At 41.2% G+C, this 19,652-nt stretch overlaps 1 protein-coding gene across 1 annotated transcript in view; it reads left to right on the forward strand.

The window, feature by feature from the left end:
- clmpb (CXADR like membrane protein b) overlaps positions 1–19,652 on the forward strand; it is a 129,771-nt gene that overhangs the window by 82,467 nt on the left and 27,652 nt on the right. The window lies entirely within an intron of this gene.

Consider the following 19,652-nt stretch of genomic DNA (forward strand, 5'->3'; position numbering starts at 1 on the left):
GTTTACAAGGAGAGAGAGAGAGAGAGAGAGAGAGAGAGAGAGAGAGAGAGAGAGAGGAAGTGAAGTGGCATTTGGGAAAGGCTGTGTAGTTATTTTGAAATGTGGGACATTTTTCCAGTAAGGAAAAGCAGACCGTTAACCAGAAATAACAACCATTTTTTACGCAATTTATACAGACATCAAAAAAATATTGCTCTGATGTAGCTGGACCACGTCTGTTCACTACTGCCATGGAGGACCGGCAGGTTTCTTTAACCCCTGAGGACCTAAAGGTCTGAGTGGTATAAAGTGACCTTATATTTTTAACCATGACTTTTGTCATGAAGAGATTAATTGTTCTCTCAATCAGCACAAACTCATCTTTTCAGTTATCAGAGTTTATCCAAAGTTTGGTATCTGTATGTTCAGTAATATGAAAGCAGTACGGTGGCAGACAAATCTCATTATGGCACAGCACGGCCTGGCACAGTGCTTTTTAAGTGCCTGATGGCACAACCAGGCATATCCAGGCATTCTTGGAAATTTCTGGACAGCTTCATAACTTTTTCCCTTGTGTCTACATCTGTTGGACAATTCTGGTGTGTACCAACAATGTAGTTAGGCCAGATTTGGGCCATATCCTTTAGTTCTACTCACTTTATAGTGAGTGAGACAGATCTGGGCCGGGGACCCAGCTGTATTCTGGGCCAGAATACAAATGGGTGGCTACATAGCAAACATAACCATAGTGAACTCTTTACAAATTCCGAATGTGCATTTAGTGGCCATGAATGGTTACATGAATGGTTGTGTAAGTGTTGTAACTAACATTAGAATTAGCAGAATAAATGACCCCCAGGTTGACATTATCTGGTGACTATCTAGTGACTTCTAAATTTTGAGACTTTTATTGGGGAACATAAACTTAGACAAATGTTAAAAACATCCATCCATCCATCCATCCATCCATTTTCTAAGCCGCTTCTCCGTCAGGGTCGCGGGGGGGTGCTGGAGCCTATCCCAGCAGTCTTCGGGCGGAAGGCAGGATACACCCTGGACAGGTCACCAGTCCATCGCAGATGTTACAAACAACTAAGAGATAAAAAAAAATAATAACTAGGCCTGATGTAAAATAATTTTATAGAAAAGTTGTTGCTGAAACTGTGCAGGATTTGAGATGATGTATAAAACTTTTTACAAAGTATAACTAAAGAAAAGAAGGATGGAAAAATAAGTCAAATTGATTGTGAGTGGGAAATGAGTGATGAGTGGAATTTTGTCTAGACCTCTGCTTGAAAACAGGTTTTCCTGGGCCAACCAGGAAACACTGAGCAAAACACTACGACCAAAACTGGCCACCAGTGGACCACTGCCCTCTTGCTGTCAGGGATTGTGGCTCAGTGAATGTGTTTTCTGCTTTATTGATTCAAATTTTGAGTCACTTTGAGGAAAATTCAGTCTTTCAACATATTACCTCCCTGAGAGCTGGAGCTAGGCTTGGGGAGCGTATGAGAAGTTGGTGGTTGAATTAAGGAAAGATGAAGTGATGGAAAAGAAAGGTGACTCATGGCTGTTGTTAGTTGTTGGGAGGGTGGGAGGAGTGAGCTGGAGTGCGACTGGACTCTGCTGTTAAATGCTTTGCGATGTTTCTGTGTGTAATGAAGCTGGAGGCCGACGCTCTGAGTAGAAACCTCAATTATTCACGCCCATCCACCATTAGCGCTAAAGCCTTCACACTCCACAGCTACAGTCCCTGCTGTCCTTCACTCTGTCGTTCTTCTTTCTTTCTCTGTATACCGCTCCCTTCTTCTCCTCCCACCTTTTTATTTTCTTAGTCTCCTGTTTGTCTTCCTCTTTCTGTCCTTGTCTTTCTGAGTTTCTTTCTCTTACCTACAATCCTTCTCATCTTTCTGCTCTTTCTCTTTCTTCTGTCTGCGCTTCTTTTTTTCTTTCCTTTTCTCTTTTTCTCTCTTGCCTGCAGTCCTTCTCCTCTCATCTTCCCTCCGTTCATTTATCTCTTTTTCTTTCTCTTCAGTCTACAGTCCTTTTCTTCTTGCCTTCCTGCTCTTTCTTCTCTTTGCGCTTCATCTTTTTCTCTCTCTCTCTTGTCTGCCTGCAATCCTTCTCCTCTCATCTTCCCTCTGTTCATCTGTTTGTGTTTCTCTTTCTTTCTCTTCAGTCTACAGTACCTTTCTATTTGTCTTCCTGCTCTTTCTCTTCTGTTTGCATTTCATCTTTTCTATTTATCTTCTTTCCTCTTCTGCCAGCACCTTCTTCTCATCTTTTTCCACTGTTTCCTCTCAGTTTCTGTTGTTTCTTCTGCATGCGATGCTTCTCGTCATCTTCCTTCTCCTCCTCTTTGTTTCTCTCCTTCTCTCTCTCCTGCTGTCCTCTCATCTTCCGTTTCCTCCTCTCCAAGCTCAGAGGATTATTGAGCTTTATTGAGCTCCAGGACTCTCAGTGAAGATTATACTGTTTTCCACACTGTGATGGACGGCAATTACTTAGAAACGTTTGACTTCTTTTTTGGAGTCCGCAGAGGCTCAAAGAGGATTCAGACTCTCTCACATGGACACACTAGTGCTTCAGTCTTTTTGTCCGAACCCAACAGGACCCGACTGCTAATTTCAGGCTCGGGCGTCATTTCTTAGATTTGTTTTGGGCTCAGGTTGGGTTCAAGCTTCATGCTTAATTTCTCAGCCCACCTACATTTAACAATGTTCATCCTGCTTTGCTACTTTATTTAGAGTTTCTCTTTATTTTTTAAATAGTTTCTCTTTACTTCCAATTTATTTTCAAAACTGGCATGTTGGATTCACCAACTCATGTTAACAGACTATGATTATGAAAAAAGCCTGAGAAAATGAACACAAATCATCTTAAAGATGAAGAATATTTAAGTCCTTAGTTTTGTCAAGCATGTAGTTGGTTTCAGTGTTGCTCCAAAAGTGTTTTGCTGCTCGCTTAATTCCAGCACCGCCTTGTGTTTTTGCGCATGTGCAGACTGAGATAAATGAAAGAAATCAGAGTAAGAGTATATGCTAAGAAATCTGATTACTGAAATAAAATCCAAGTTATCGGATTTCTTAATCAGATTTCTAGACCTTACTCTGATCTAAAAAAAAAATATGCTGTTTAGATAATCATCTGAATCATCTGGATAAATGCCGAAATCTGATTATGATTGGATTTTAGTTGTGCTTGTACAACTATCAGGCATAACATCATGACCACCTCCTTGTTTCTACACTCATTGTCCATTTTATCAGCTCCACTTACTGTATAGGGGCACTTTGTAGTTCTACAGTTACAGACTGTAGTCCATCTGTTTCTCTGATACTTTGTTAGCCACCTTTTACCCTGTTCTTCAGTGGTCAGGACCCCCATGGACCCTCACAGAGCAGGTACTATTTGGGTGGTTGATCATTCTCAGGACTGCAGTAACACTGATGTGATGGTGGTGTGTTAGTGTGTGTTATGCTGGTCTGAGTGGATCAGCCAGAAAAAGTGAATATATGTCTTCTTGGCAAAAACACTTGGTTTGGACTTTAATTTCTCAAAAGTCTTAAGGATTTAAATCACTTTTCAGAATTTTCCCCAAATCATTCAGCCCTACCACACTACTATTAGAAATGGGAGGTCTTACTTTATGTTTTAAGCAATAAAAGGCCAGTTCAGGTCAGCGTCAGATAGGATTTTGTCAGGCATGTCTCTGCTCTGGACGCAGCTCTTGATGTGGTTCAGGTGGGGTGGACAGATATTCTCAGTCTGAACTCTCCTCACATACACAGACATCTATGTGTGTGTTTGTGAGTGTGAAGTGATGCTGGTGCAGCATGAAGAAGCTCTTTGTCAGCAGTCGGGGCTTCTTGGTCACCAGTCGTGACTCAAGGATTATTGGACTTTATCCCATCAAAGAGTGGCCTCCAGTCACACACACACACACACACACACACACACACACACACACACACACACACACACACACATACACACAGAACAATGGGAAAGATGTGAGTGTGTGGATACTGACCAACCGGCCACTTCCTTGTTTCCACACTCTTTGTCCATTTGATCATCTCCACTTACCTTATAGGGGCTCTTTGTAGTTCTACAGTTACAGACTGTAGTCCGTCTGTTTCTCTCATACTTTGTTAGCCCCCTTTTATCTGTTCCTTAATGGTCAGGGCTACTATAGAGCAGATATCATTTGGGTGGTGCATAATTCTCAGCACTGCTGTAACACTGACATGGTGGTGGTGTGTTAGTGTGTGTTGTGCTGGTAAGAGTGGATCAGACCCAGCAGTGTTGCTGGAGTTTTTAAACACTGTGTCCACTCACTGTCCACTCTATTAGACACCCCTACCACATTGTAGATGTAAATTCACAGACGGTAACTCATCTTTTGCTGCAGTTTGTATCCTCTAGTCCTTCATCAGTGGTCACAGGACGCTGTTGGCTGGATATTTTTGGTTGATGGGCTGTTCTCAGTCCAGCAGTGACACTGAGGTGTTAAAAACTTTGTGTTCAAAGTGTTGATTTTAAGCTTTCAATCCATGCCATGTTTGTTCTTTCAGACGAGATATTTTGCTATGATTTACATTTGATGAAAACCTTTGTGTAAAGAAAATGACACATTGACATTGAAAGAATTGAAAACGTGGGAAGTGCAGACTCAGACCTGTTATTACCGAATGCAAATTTAATATAATTGTAGATTGTTATATAACTAAATTTACATTTAAATGTGTGATAACTGGGCATGTGCAATTTCAGATTATACCACAGTTCCACCATGCAAGCTGATTGAGAGGCGTTCTGATCGTGCTGATATTTCGCCGTAACATCACAAGTTTTTCACAAATACTGTATCACTCCGCTGAGACGCCGTTGCTAAGCAACGACTTTGACAGCTGTAGGAGACGTTCAAGCCATTTGAACGTTTTTACTTCTTACTTTGCCACAAACAGAAAACGGACACTTTTAAGATCACATTTGACCGACAGTCGATCTGGTCTGACTCTGAAGATGAGACGACACTAAATTCCTAAACTGTCATCACCACTGAGCAGCTTTTCTGTCACAGCTGCTGACAGCTAAACAACTTGGAATCAGCCAGAAATGAACCCAATACCATTCACCAAATGTGTAGTCTGATCTTCAGAGTCTGACCAAATCAGACTGAGCCATAAAACTCGTGCAATAAAAACCAAAAAAGCTGCTCAGTGGTGACGGCAATTTGGGAATTTAGCGTAAGGAGCTGGAGAACTAACTGCCGACTGTGCGGTGAGTGGGCGGAGCTCATTACTCTGTAGCAACAAGCTGCTTGTTAAGGAAGTGTAATTTGAAGGAAGGAACTGCGAAGATTAAAACAAATTAAACGCCACGTTCACATCCCAGTTTATTAATTTCTTACTTTTTGTATGTAACCATTGTGTAAAAGCAGCAGAACACTCAAAGTTGTGTGTTATCGCTATAACATCACTGCTGTGATGATCTACGGTGACCAAATCACAGCCGTGATGTTATTTCACAATGACTCACTCACACAGCAGTATTGGCAAGTACTGGCATTGGACAGATGCTTAGATTTGACCAATATTACAAACCAATATTTGATGTATTTATTGTACTCCAAAACTTTTAGGCAATGCTAAATTTGCTGCATTTGTAACCCTGCGGAAATATTTTTTTGTAACGCTGTTGTTTAGTAGAGCAATAGTAGAGCGAAAACGAGAACATCTTGAGACCTTTAAGGGTTAATTAATTAACTGCAGCGTAAGCGGACTTGAGGTTTTGTCCACATCCCTGGAAAAAGTTTACTGGGGTCAACAATTTAGAATTCTCTTGTAATCCTGTGTTTTTGCTTGTGTCGACACTTTATTTTAACCTCCTTTCATCCCTTTCTCTGACTTTAGAATAAAGCGGATATTGGGCTTTCAGCAAAAGATGCCCTCCACCCCCCACCCCCACCCCCCTCAAAGCTTCTCAAGGAGTTTTTTTCCTCCTCCTACTCATCAGGGTCCAGACCCAGCTCTCTGTGAAGGCACTTTGTCACAAATCTATTGTAAAAGCAGGACAAAAAAAAAAAAAAACAAAACGTGAACTGAATTGAAATGGTCTCTCATTTCTCCCTCTTCCCTTAATGGATTAATGGATGGCTAAGGAAATCTGCAGGCTCTGCCTGAACTGCATGATGTGTGATGGGATGATGACGGAGGACAACGGCTTCTCCATTGTAAAGCTAGATTAGAGTAGTGTGCCCTCAGTGTGACATTGATTTACAAGCTTTCTCATATAGAGGCTGCTGTTAACAGCACTTCCAGTATGTACACATGCATGTGCATACCGGCCATGTACATCAGTATGCCTAACGAAGAGACTTGCATCTGTACTGAATAACATGAAAGGCATGTACATCCATACACTCACCAGCCACTTTAATGGAAGCCCATAACTTATATATCCACCATGTTGATGTATGGTTACACACGGTGGACCTTCTGATGAACTTTGCATTATCCTTTGGCTCTTCATAAATGGACAGTTTCTGACCAGAAAACTCTGCTTGGCTGCACGCGTTTGAGTGTCTGACCACACTTGGCCTAGCTGCACACACTGCTGTGCCACTGGCATGACTGTTGGGTTGAGAATGGGTCCATCACCCAAGTAATACAGTACATAGATAAATGGTACATTTGGTACATTTGGGCCATCTTCATTTGTGCTCGTTGAACATATCATTCCAAAAACATAAGAGCCTCCACTTGTCTGGGAAGGCCTTTTGAATTTGGAATTCAGATGTAAAGCACTGATGTTGGGCGATAAGGCCTGGATTACAATCAGCCTTCATGTTCATCCCCAACTTGTTCAGTGGGATTGAGGTCAGGACTCATTCTTCTACACAGAACTCAGCAAACCATGTCTATAGGCAGAGAGTGAAACACTAAAGCAGGGGTATTTAATTAAAATTCAGTAAGGTCCAGTTCAGAGAAAATATCCTCAAACAAAGGTCTGGAAGATCATAACGTCAAACTTGCATCATGACTCAGTGCCATATACTGTAAACTGAAGTAGCCAATAGTTCAATCAACATCTTATACAGTCAACAACTGAATATCACATCAAATGAAGTGCAGTTCAGTGATATTTCAACAATATTTGTCAGTTTTCTCTTTTTAGGGCCGCAATTTGTAATAACCTCCCTCTCACTTTCTTCTCTGAGTGCTGTTTCTCGCCTCTTCCCTCCCCTGTGTGTCTCATTCAGAGCCTCGGTGCTCATCGTAATCGGATTGGCTGAGTAATGTCATGTGTGATATTTACAACGCATGTTGATTGGTCTATGAGTCTCCCTGGCCACTAAACCGGTACCATAAAGGCTAGAAAATTTACATTAATTTTCGACAGGGTGGTCCTATTTTAATCTAATAATTCTTGATAGTTTATCGATTATGGGTCCAGGTCCACATAGGACAGTGTCTGGGTCCGGACTTGGACCATGGTCCACCTGTTAGTGACCTCTGCACTAAAGGGTTTTCCCAAACAGTTGCCACAGTGTTGAAAGCACAGATTTCTAGAATGCCGTATGCTGTAGCATTGAAACGTCCTTTCACTTACAGGCCAGGTGCTGTGGTCACCATAGAAATCCAATCCATGCTACTCTTTTTGAACCGTTTTTGTGCTGATGTTGCCTCCAGAGGTAGTTTGATAGGAGAGGAAAGAGGACAGTTTTTATATATGTTGCCCTTCAGCAAACTATAGCTCGGTTTCTTATGTGTGTGGCTTATTGCTTCAAGGCTAAGCTGTTGATGCTTCTAGACATTTCCACTCCACAATAACAGCACTTACATTGACTAGGGCAGCTCTAGCAGGGCAGAAATTTCATTGACTTATTGGCCAGATTGCATGTTATGACAAATAGGTTGTCATAGGTTGCCTGTTCACAAATAGGTGAAGCTGAAACAGCAGAACCCACTTGGGAGTGTCAAATATTTGTGGTCATGCTGAGCACCTCCTCAAAAGTATGTATGACCAATTATGAATAGTGTAGAGGGCAACATTGTCCAGCAAAAGATGGCCTGTTGACACCTGTGGTGTACTTAAGGTGTTTCTAATACAGTGGCCAGTGAGTGGATGTACAAGGTAGGTGTTTCTAATAAATTGGTGAATGCTAAATGTGTTCTGTATGTGCAGATGTTCTGGTCACACAGCTACATGTCCATCTGCATATAAACTTGCATCTAATGTGTTTTCCAGTGCGCCTTTTGGAATATGCCTGTGTACTTGGCTCAAAGTATTAGCATATGGAGCAATTTAAGCTAATGAAATATTTTAGCAGGTTATCTAGGCAAATGCTGCTTGTCTTTTGTTATTCAGATTGGATTACATTCCACCCACGTCATATTGTGTGTGGGTTCCCATCATCATGCTGCTGTCTCTAAAGTGACTGAGCGTACAAAGGAGATAATGGGTAATGAGATGAACAGCATTATGGCAGTTAAGCTTTTCTTGATCTGCTCTTAAGGAGTAAGACACTTTCCAAAGATTGTCTTTGAGGTCAGTGTTTCACCTGCTGAGAGGGATGAGGCTGATCTCTAGCACAGCCTGCTACTACAAGGGGATTGGGCCCATGGTGCCGATCTGGTATCAGTTTTTGACTTCTACATCCTATTAATAGCAGTTATGTAGTGGGGAGGATACTGTGTTTATCCAGAATGTAGGTCATTTTATATTTTTTCAAGGAGGGCAATGGTTTGTTGACAAACTGGGGCTTGCTAGTTAGCAATATGCAAAGTGTTGTGCACAGGTTTCCAGTCAAAATGACCACTACAAGTTACTCAATTTTTCAGCAACAAGACAAAAAGCATACAACATACAAGTCAATGCATGGGCTCAGGAACTCTTCTGAAAACCACTGTCTATGAAAACAGTTTGTCTCTGCATCCACAAATGCAAGTTAAAACTCTAAAACGCAAAGAAGAAACTGGACATAAACAGGGTCCAGAAACACTGCCACCTTCTGTGGGCCTGAGCTCATTTAAAATGGACTGACGAGAAGTGGAAAAGTGTCCTGTGGTCTGATGAATGAACACTTGAAATTCTTTTTGGAAATCATGGACACGGTGTCATCTGGGATAAAGACCACTCAGCTTATCAATGGACAGTTCAAAAGCATGCATTCGTGATGGTATAGGGGCATTAGTGCACATGGCATGGGTGACATTCACATCTTTGAAGGCACCATTAATGCTGAACGATATATACGTTTCGGCAACATATTCTGCCATCCAGACAACGTCTTTTTCAGGGAAGGCCTTGATTATTTCATCAGGACAGTGCCAAACCACATTCTGCATGTATTACAAAAACATTGCTCCATATTAGGAGTCCACGTGCTAAACTGACCTGTCTGCAGTCCAGACTGTCACATACTGAAAGCATTTAGTGCATTATGAAATGAAGAATATGGCAATTGAGACCCTGAACTGTTGAGCAGCTGAAATGCTATGTTAAGTAAGAATGAGAAAACGTCTAACTTTCAAAACAACAGCAGTGTCTCCTCAGTTCCCAAATGGTTACAGAGTGTTGTTACAAGAAGAGATAGTGAAACAGTGGTAAACAAGCCCCCGTCCCAACTTTTTTGAAACATGTTGTTGGCACCAAATTCGAAATGAGTATATACTTTTTAAAAAAAATTCTTGTCTTAGTAATATTTGAGTTTTAAAAGTTGATTGCATGTTCTGCTTCTCAAGGTCTGAGTTATCCCTAACATGATATTGAGGTCCAGACTCTGTTTCGAGAACACCAGCAACTTGTTTGATTTGGAAATGTTCTTTGTTTTTGTCCATTTTCTTTGGCTTTTTGACAGCTACACATGCTTTCAGACCCATAGCATTGAGTTATCCTCTCACGGTAGAAGGGTGGACAGAAACACCCTTTTAAGTACTGTTTATTTGATGGTGACCATTTGGTGGTCTACCGTGTTTTGCATGTTGGTAGCAGTGTCATTTTCTCTGTATTTGAGCTCCAGCTGTGGAAACTCTAATGTAGGAGACACGTGGGTCGGTTGCGAGGGCTAAATGGCTTTATTCAGGGCAGTCCAACACTCCAACACGTCCCTACGGTTAGGGGTCAAATCACAGGCCATATCAGAGACATCCATATTCCAAAAGGCATAGTCAAAACAAACAAAGGAAAACCAGCTCGGAACTCATGGAAGACACATAGAGCTTTTGCAAACAAATGTATATATGAGAGTCCTGCATCGACTGCAGGTGTGAGTAATGGAGGAGTGGGTGGTGCCAGGGTGGAGCTGGAAAAGCAAAAATAAACAAAGGCACACAGTTTAGATATATGCACCATCATGCAGGCCCAGGAGAGGGTAGTTCTCTATGTTATCTTTTGTTTTTTTTCCTTTGACTTTTCTTATCCTTATGCAAGTGGGTGATGTTGTATCTTATTTTCTACAAAGTAGCTCCTGTTAAAGTAATAATGTCTGATTTATCGCCATTTCATTTAGAAAGGAAATTAATGAAGTCTTAAAAGTCTTTTCACAGAACAGAGCAGTTTCAGAGTCATTGAACCAAGATGCCACTGTGTAAGTTGAGACTACAGATAAATACTCAGTGCTGCAAGTAAAAATGCTACAGAAGTTTGTGGAGCGGCACAGTCAAAGCCATGTACAGAGACTGAGGCAGAGTAGTGGTGGTGAGCACGGCAGCAAAGACTATAATGCATGTCAGATAGGAGATACTCTATAATAAGATTGCACGACTCAGAGGGGAGGAATTTACTGGAGCACAACTCCCCCTAGGGCATTTCCATATAAACTAACCTCTCTCTCTCTCTCTCTCTCTCTCTCTCTCTCTCTCTCTCTCTCTCTCTCTCTCTCTCTCTCTCTCTCTCTCTCTCTCTCTCTCTCTCTCTCTCTCTCTGTGTGTGTGTGTGTGTTTCTCTCCATACTTTGTTCTTCAGTGTACAGGACCCCCATGGAGCCTCACAGAACAGGTACTATTTGGGTGGTGGATCATTCTCAGCGCTGCAGTTAGACTGACGTTATTGTGGTAATGTGTTGTGCTGGTACAAGTGGATCAGACACAGCAGTAATGCTGGAGTTTTTAAACACTGTGTTCTCTCACTGTCTGCTCTATTAGACACTTGTCCACCTTGTAGATGCCAGAGACATTACACTGAGGTCTTGGTCAAACTCCAGCAGCACTGATCCACTCAGAGCAGCACAACACATTACCACCTTGTTAGTGTTACTGCAGTGCTGAGAATGATCCACCACCCAAATAGTGCCTGCTCTGTGAGGGTGCATGGGGGTCTTGACCAGTAAAGAACAGGGTAAAAGGGGGCTAAGAAAGTATCAGAGAAACAGATGGACTACAGTCTGTAACTGTAGAACTACAAAGTGCAGCTATACAGTAAGTGGAGCTGATAAAATGGTCAATGAGTGTAGAAATGAGGAGGTGGTCAGAATGTTATGCCTGATCGTTGAATATATACAGTTTGCATGACTGTAGCCATAACAGTTCAGACACCTAGCAGAGCCGACAGTGGCCCATTTAATTAAGGTCTTTCATTCATTACAATTCAGGCCAATAAAGCCAATTTTATAATGAAATATGAATATGAAAAATAGAGGGAATAGGAGAAAGAGATGGGGAATGGGTTTATCCAGAGCATGGTTGGCCTCACCCAGGTCTGTTCACTCTCACAGCTTCCCGAAGGTCAGAGCAACCTGCAAATATGTAGGAACGTTCTAATTTCCGCAAAACAATCACGCACGGCCACGTTTCTGTCCAAACCACTCAGATGTGCACACATCACCCAACACCGAGCCAAATCTGTCACCCGTGTGTCCGTCCTGATCCCAAATTTCCCATTTCACACTTTATCCAGGACCTCTGAGAGACACTATAGGAGAGACGCATAGCAGAGCTGTGCGGTGTCAGAATGCAATATAAAGGGGAATTAAAAGGGAATTCATTGATTTTTCTGAAACGTATGCATAATTTATTTGTTGAGATGGGAGTAAATTAACAGTGGATGGATGTGAAATGTGGCATTGTATTTAACTCAAATACAGCCATTTTATTTACTATACAAAACCGCCAGTAAAGCTCAAAATGTTTTTTGAGTTTTTGTATGATGGTGGTAAAATAATAGTAAATCTGAAAAGAAGAGACTCTTTCGTCTAACCACATGCTGCATGTACCCCTCTACCACTAATGGATTATAATTACATTAGTGGTAGAAAATTAAAAATGTATTTGTACAAAGTTTGGGTTAAAAACTTTCTGTGAGGCAGCTTTTAAGGATATTAGTACAATACTGACTCTATCATACCTACATACATACATACATTTCACTTACTAAAGACATTAATTTATTAAAAATAGAAAGAAAAAAATGCAATAGTTGCAAACATGAAGTAACATCACATTAGGACTTACATTATGGCCTTCTGCGATTGTCAGTACTGCAAAGGTCAATTAAGAGGGGAGAAATCCTGTACAGCTCGTCTATATTTGGCCAATATTTACACACATGTGAACCATTACCACTTCCCTCCCCACACACACCCCTTCTGTTTCTCCACCAGCCACAGCTCGTCGGACAGGGTGTTACACTTGCCCCCGACGGGATGATGAAATTAAGTCAGTTTTCATTTTGAGCTTTGAACTCTCGCCAGCGTGGTTCAGCATATTTTAATATGCAGTCATAACTGGTTACTGCTGATGTATAGCCTGCACTGACCCTAAGAGGCATGTTAGAAGGAGTGAGTCAGAGAGCCAGGATATGTAGCCTGTAAAAAGCCATGACCGGAACCCACTCGCATGCACCACTGCGCACACACTCATATGTATGATACTCATATACACGAACACTCGAACTCTAAGATTCAGAGTCAGAAACTCTTCGGACTTAAGTGTCTGAATTGCAAAGCAAAGGAACGTTTAATACTAATAATAATATTTAAGAATATATGATTATTTTGACAAGTCAGAATAGATATGAAAGTAAAAATCGAATAGTAAATTATAAGTTTTGATATGGAGATATATACACTATAGCTGCTTTCTAACATTATACAGTCTCGTAAGCATCGTGAGACATCTGAGCTCCACCAGACGGTGGTGTAGAGCCAGTGTTTTACGGTTTGGTCACCGTGTCTTTTGTCTACTCCAGAAAAGGAAGCATAGAAAGACTACTGCAGCTGACGGAAGGATACTGCATAATGGATAATAAGATCTGCACTGTGCCGCCTGAGGGTCTTGCAGAGCTGATTGCAGTGCACCTATGGAGCCAATCAACATCAAGCTTGTGTAGCTTGTATAAATATATAGATAAATATAAACTTTGCTTAGTCAAACATCAGTTAGTCCATTTGTCATGTTTTTTGACGGCTAACTATAGGCATATTAGAGCTGGGTTAGCTTTACCCGCGAAAGTGCTGTAATTTGAATGATTAGACAAGCTTCGTTTTAATCCAGTATGAATCTGCCATGTTTGAAGTTTTTATAAGCCTGGTATAATTATATAATTCTAGTAATGATATCAGAGCAAGCTAATTTCTAGGGCCTTATTCGGTCTGGATTAGTTTTACCAGATGATGTCCAGTAATTTGAATGGCCGAGTTATACAGGATGATGGATCTCTGTAATTTCCACATATGAACCCAAATAGGCAAGACTGATGCATCTATTGTTTGACCATCATGTGACAGGCACCATACTTCTGACCAGTAACCCATTGTGCAGCAGATGATGAATAGACTAACATTAAGCTTGGAAAAAGTGTTCATTCAGTCTTCCAAGTGCTGCCCAACAACATATGGATTGTTAGAGGTACTTTTCAGCTATCATCAGAAATATTATGAATTTTAGAAGTCTTGTCATGAACTTGGATTAAGGACTTGGTCAAAAAAGTTCCGTTTTAGCTGTTCATCTTGTCTTCAGGTTGCGACAATAGAAATAAAATGAAGGCACCGTTTTATGGCATTATGCTGTTGATTCCAACAGGACTGCTGTTACTGAGAGAAGTTGTAGAAGGTAATCGGTAAAGCAGGTTCGTAAAGATTACAGTCTCTAAGCCTTCACATCAAACATATCCTCACTTTCCAAAGAAAACAAGGATGTCCAAAATGGTAACTTTACAGGAGACAGCAAAACATTTCTACTAAAATTTTCACACAGCACAAAGGACCGGGAAGATTTGTGCTTTAATCCCTCACAGACACACAAACACATGCACACCCCTACACACCTCACCGCTGTGATTGAAAGCCGTATTGGCAGAGAGCGTGTGCAATAAATGAGGGTCCAAGCTTAGCATTAAAAAGTCATGAGCAGGGACGGCTGCAGGGGGAGCTCCTCGCTGCCGTATTCTGCTGAGTCATGCTTTTACTTCAACAGGCTCTGGGGGTGGGTGTGGTGGTGGGGGCTGGGGGGGACAGGGGGGTAATGACTCAGCTGCAGGAGCCCCATGCAGAAATGTCTCAAGTACCTCCTTAGTGTGACAAGCAATTACGACAGCAGGGACGTTCAAGCAAGGATTTATAAGTTCTCACTTCACTCGATCAGCCTGAATAATTTGAGTACTCAAGTGTTTGTTTTTATATTAATATTCAGTTCTCTATTTGCTATTTAAAGGCCACAAAAACTGAGGCCTAAACTACAGCACGTTCATCAGCACATGCCTTTAAAAATAATGGAATTCAAAATAAACAAGTTTCATGTTAAATGGCCACCTTAGGGCTGCTTCCCATGTGACCATTGTAGCTAATGCAACAAAGATACCTGAAAAATCACACATGAGCAGTTAAAAATGCTTGGTGCAAAATATATGAGGTTGGCATACCATGGAGGCATGACGGGTATGATAAATCATCTCAAATGCTTTAGTGATACTTGTCAACAATGATAATGGAGCTCAGAGCTTTAAACCTGTTTGTTGTCTTGAGTTCTGGCAACTGTGAGGCGAGGACCACCGGCGCTGCAACTGTTGGGAGTGTGTGCTCCCAGAGAGACAAAGTTCATTCTTATCATCAACCTTTTAGGCTGCGGATCGAGAGCTGCAGTCCAGGGCGGGGAAGTGAACACAGACTTGGTTTTCCAGTTTTCCTCTGAACTGTGATCCAGGGAGGACAGGTTGCACGAGCCAAGCACGATACCCGTTGAGTGGCTTCTAGGATAGTCCTCCTCATGTTTGGACAGGACCAAAATTAGATTTGGACGTATGACCGTATGATTTTTGCCAACTGTGGAATTAGACCTCTGCATTTAACCCATCTGGGCAGTGAAACACCCACATGCATGCACACTAGTGAACACACACCTATCCACAGCGTCCGGGGAGTAATTGGGGGTTAGGTGCCATGCTCAAGGCACTTCAGTCATGGATTGTAAGCCGAGGGGATCGCACCGGCAACCTTCCGGTTACAGGGCTGGTTCCCTAACCTCCAGCCCACAACTGCCTTATTATTATTATTATTATTATTATTATTATTATTATTATTATTATTATTGTACTAAACTGTCACAAGACGCTGTGCTTTTCTCAACATATGCATATTGTCAGTATTAATTGAACACTAACCTGCTGCATGTATCATTAGCTTTTCAGTCTCTCTGCTCCACTTTCTGCAGCTCGGCTGTGACCGAGCTTACCTCGGCCTGCAGGTCGCCCTCACAACTGCTTTCCATAATGGGGACACCTGTGTCAGCAATAGGTACATATTAAATTAGCTCAACTTACTAATAAGAAAAGCCTAGATACTGTTGGACCTACAGTGTGTGGTTATTCACTCAAAATGATTTTCAGACTCCAGTACTAGGGTTGATTATGGCTAAGGGTCAGGGTTCTGGTTAGTTCCACTCCATGAGCTGAATTTCATTTAGGTGACTGAGGCAGTTTCTTATCTGATCTTAGATAATCATGAATTTGGAACAAATTAAACTTGAACTTGCCTCAGCAGAATGGAGCGTTGGGGTGTTATCTTATTTTGAGGGTAGCACTTTTTACACAACAGCCTTTGCATGTCTCAGATAATGAAGGTTCTGGGTAATTGCACTAATTGTGTTGAGTACTTGAAGTGCTGAAACTTTGGATATTAGTCTGGCCAATTTTTATTTTAGAAATAGAATTTTGGGTTCGAGTTGGCAGTCAGTGGAGTGTGTGTAAGATTAAGAGGAATAGAGGTGGACTGGCGATGTGCCCAGCTGAGGGTAAAGTCTTGGGTTCTACCCTGTCTGCTGTGACATCATGCCTTTTAGATTAAAGGTGTGCAGTACTGCACAAAAGCTATTAAGTAGAAGTTATTCATAATATATGAAGAACATATGTCATCAAAAATATGCAGACCACTCTCAGAATGTGGTTGCATTTTCTGCTTCTCATGATCCAATTGACCCCAAAAGCATCCAGTGATGTTGAGGTCTGGGCTATGGGGTGGCCAGCCCATTTTTTGAGAGCTGTTCATCTGTTGGGGACAGTTTTGGTGGTCTACTAGGTCTTGCATGGTCAACTATCTTTCTCACTTTTATATTATAGTTTTTTCCTTAAAAAATCTTTAATCCCTTGAAAAATGAATAACTTGTTTTGACAGGAAATCTGGGGTGGTCTCTGATATTTGCACAATACTTTTGTGGTGTAATGGTAAAAAATCTTGATTGTAACATAATAGTGGAAGCATAGCACCATGCAAATGGCATGATTTGCTCATCACACACTTGCTGTTTTATTGTGTATCAGTCAAACGTAGTGTGAACTTATTCCTTTGAGTCTCATTATTCCTATTATTCCTTAATTATTCCTGTTATTCTCTTGAGTCTCATTTTTGATACAAAATCTGTTTTAAATAGACTAATTGAAATAAAACCAAGTTGGTCTGAATATTGAATCCTGTGGCACTCGAAGCATGAAGATTAAAAGACGGCAAGCATTTGACTGGCCGCATGTGGTGAGGTCAGGTGATAGAGACACATTCTGTTATTGAGCTGCTGACAGTCAAATGAGTGCATCCAGACAAAACACACTCATAAGTACCAGGAGTCTCATTCAACAAACACATCCCTCAGCATCGAGCTTCATACTCATTGAATCAGGTTTAAACATTTGCTGTCAATACTGAAATAAGGAACAGAAAGGCATAATAATTTTATACCTCAAGTTCAGACATTAGATGACCATGTGTGCTATAACTGCCCTGTCCAGTGCTGCCCAAAAATTATGGATTCCTCTCAGTGTTTATCATGCTTTTATGGCGTTGAACCCCCTTTTTGAGTCAAAATCAGTTGCAAGAAATGCTACAGAAATAAAACTAAATTAGGCTTAATATTGAGCCCTGTGGCACCACAAACGACGGTGAGACGGTGAGCGCTTGGCTGGCCGCATGCAGTGAAGTCAGAGGTTATACACGCATCCCCCCGATGAGCTGCTGACAGACAAATAAGTGTATCCAGACAAAACACACTCAACCCACATCACATTTAACAAACAGGTCCTTCAGCAGCAAGGCTCAACCTGATTGACTCTGCTAAGCATTTGCTACTCATTCACAAACATGTCATGCAAGTTAGGGAGGAGGAAATGTCCCAATATTTACACAAGCCGAGCGCATCTTTGTTATTTTGGGCTCTGTGTCGCCATGACTATCTAAGGCAAATCACACAGATTAAGCAACACAGTTATGCTAATGCTGGAGCTCCAGAAATATCCACCACATTTGCGACCGTAAGCCTGGTAGAGCTGGCCATTGTTTGCTCTATTCTGTCTCTGTCTCTTCACGTAGTTGGGGAATCGGGTATCCGGGCCATCCCGTCCACCTCCTGTGGGACTCTACTAGCCCCAAATCCTTTCGACGCCTGGCTGTAATGCCTCTCAAGCCTCTGGCACCGCCCCGAAGCCTCCAGTAAATTAGCCCTGTGCCCCTGTAGCGTAACAGAAAGGCTCAAGCTAACATGACTCTCACCATACGGTCAGAAGTACAGCAGACTCTGAGTTTCCCTGATGGAAGGAGGGCTATAAAATATGGTCAGAAATATAGCTGAGCAATATGACAATATTTATCATTATTATGATAATTTACATCATAATATGTGACTGTATATCTTTTTGAGTGTTGTGGATGCCGTCAGTACGGCAGTGTTCAAAGGAGAACAGCAGGTTTTGTTCCCAGGAATATGCTTTGGTACAGCTGTAAGTAAAGTATGTTTTATAGTTTTGATCCATGCTCCTCATGCATTTCTTTCTCTATACTACAGTGGCATCAAAAATGACATCGGAGGAGCTCACTTTTGAAGTTTCACATCTTATTAAAGTTTTTGATTGGCTGGTTGAGCTGTAGTTAAATGTCTTCTAAAGCCAACCAGTATTGTTGTTTGGTGTTTGAATAGGCCATTGTGTCCATACAAAGCCTATGCTGTATGAAAACACTCTGTCCGACTGACAGGCTATGTTTCCCCTGCAGAGTTTCATCTATGGAAAATAATGAATAAACCTGATTCATTCAAAATAACATGCTGGGCACCGAGTACTGAGCAAACATGCTGAGAAACAGAGTTACAGCAGCTCAGCTAGCCACACTGTGCACTGAGGTATATCAACAATAGGACAATATGATTTCCATGTAGTCTATTTTACAGAGCTTAAAAAATCAGCATATTAGCGTTTTTACCTTATAATTCTATTTAGCCAAGCAAAGTCTGTGTATGTATGTAGTTCACAAATGTTGACTTTTTCACCTCCATTTTGCTAGCCTACATGTCTTCAGCCACTTTGGGGAAGTGGTTGTGATTGTGTTTGTGTATTTTGTTTGTGTTTAAAAATGGGCTAAAAGCACAGTTTATTCCTGGTGGGAATGTTTAAAGTGACAAACAACTTTGTGTTCGACTGCCACAATACGAGCAGGCTTGACTGTGAGAGCTTGAGCCATTTGTTAATAGCTGGTGCCATACATTGCTATTGGGGCAATTTTATGAGATTTAGTTCAAGGAAATGAGTCAGTATTGGTGCATCCCTAGAAAATGATTAACTCTGCTATGTGGCTTGTCTCTTTGACTGAATGGCTAGGCTTTTCTGGCACGCATCACCATCTAGTGTACTAAAGTAATAGTTGATCAAAGTTAAAGGAGCAGTACAGCATTGTTGTTATTACAAAATACGATCTGATTTCATTTTAATAGTTATTGTGTATAGTGTATTATCTCCAAAGCCTAAGGCCTAGCTGAATGTTTTTTTGTTTTATTTTGTTTTGTTTTGTTTTTTTTTTCCCTTTTCCTGAATGTAGATGGTCATTTAAGCCATTGAGCTGGGCAACTGTAGCTCCAGGCAGGAAATTCTTCCCAGCAATGCCATCTTCCTCATTATTCCATCATTGTAACTAGGAGTGGGCCATAGCACCAGGTTTATCAATATATGTTCAGTATATGTCAATTTCTGAGCATATCATGAATATCATCAGTACTTAAACCCTGACTGCATGTTACAAAGACAGATAAAGCGTTTGTTGCATTAAATTCAGTATAGCATGTGAAACATTAAATAACAATGATTGTATTTTTAATTTTGATGTTTGTTTTTTTTTATGGGTTTCCTCTTTCAGTTCCAATTCACTAAACCACGGAAACACAAAACTCCATGATGCATGCTGTGTATAATGAAGCTGT

The sequence above is a fragment of the Pygocentrus nattereri genome, chromosome 7 (genome assembly GCF_015220715.1).
Source record: "Pygocentrus nattereri isolate fPygNat1 chromosome 7, fPygNat1.pri, whole genome shotgun sequence".
Lineage (NCBI taxonomy): Eukaryota > Metazoa > Chordata > Actinopteri > Characiformes > Serrasalmidae > Pygocentrus > Pygocentrus nattereri.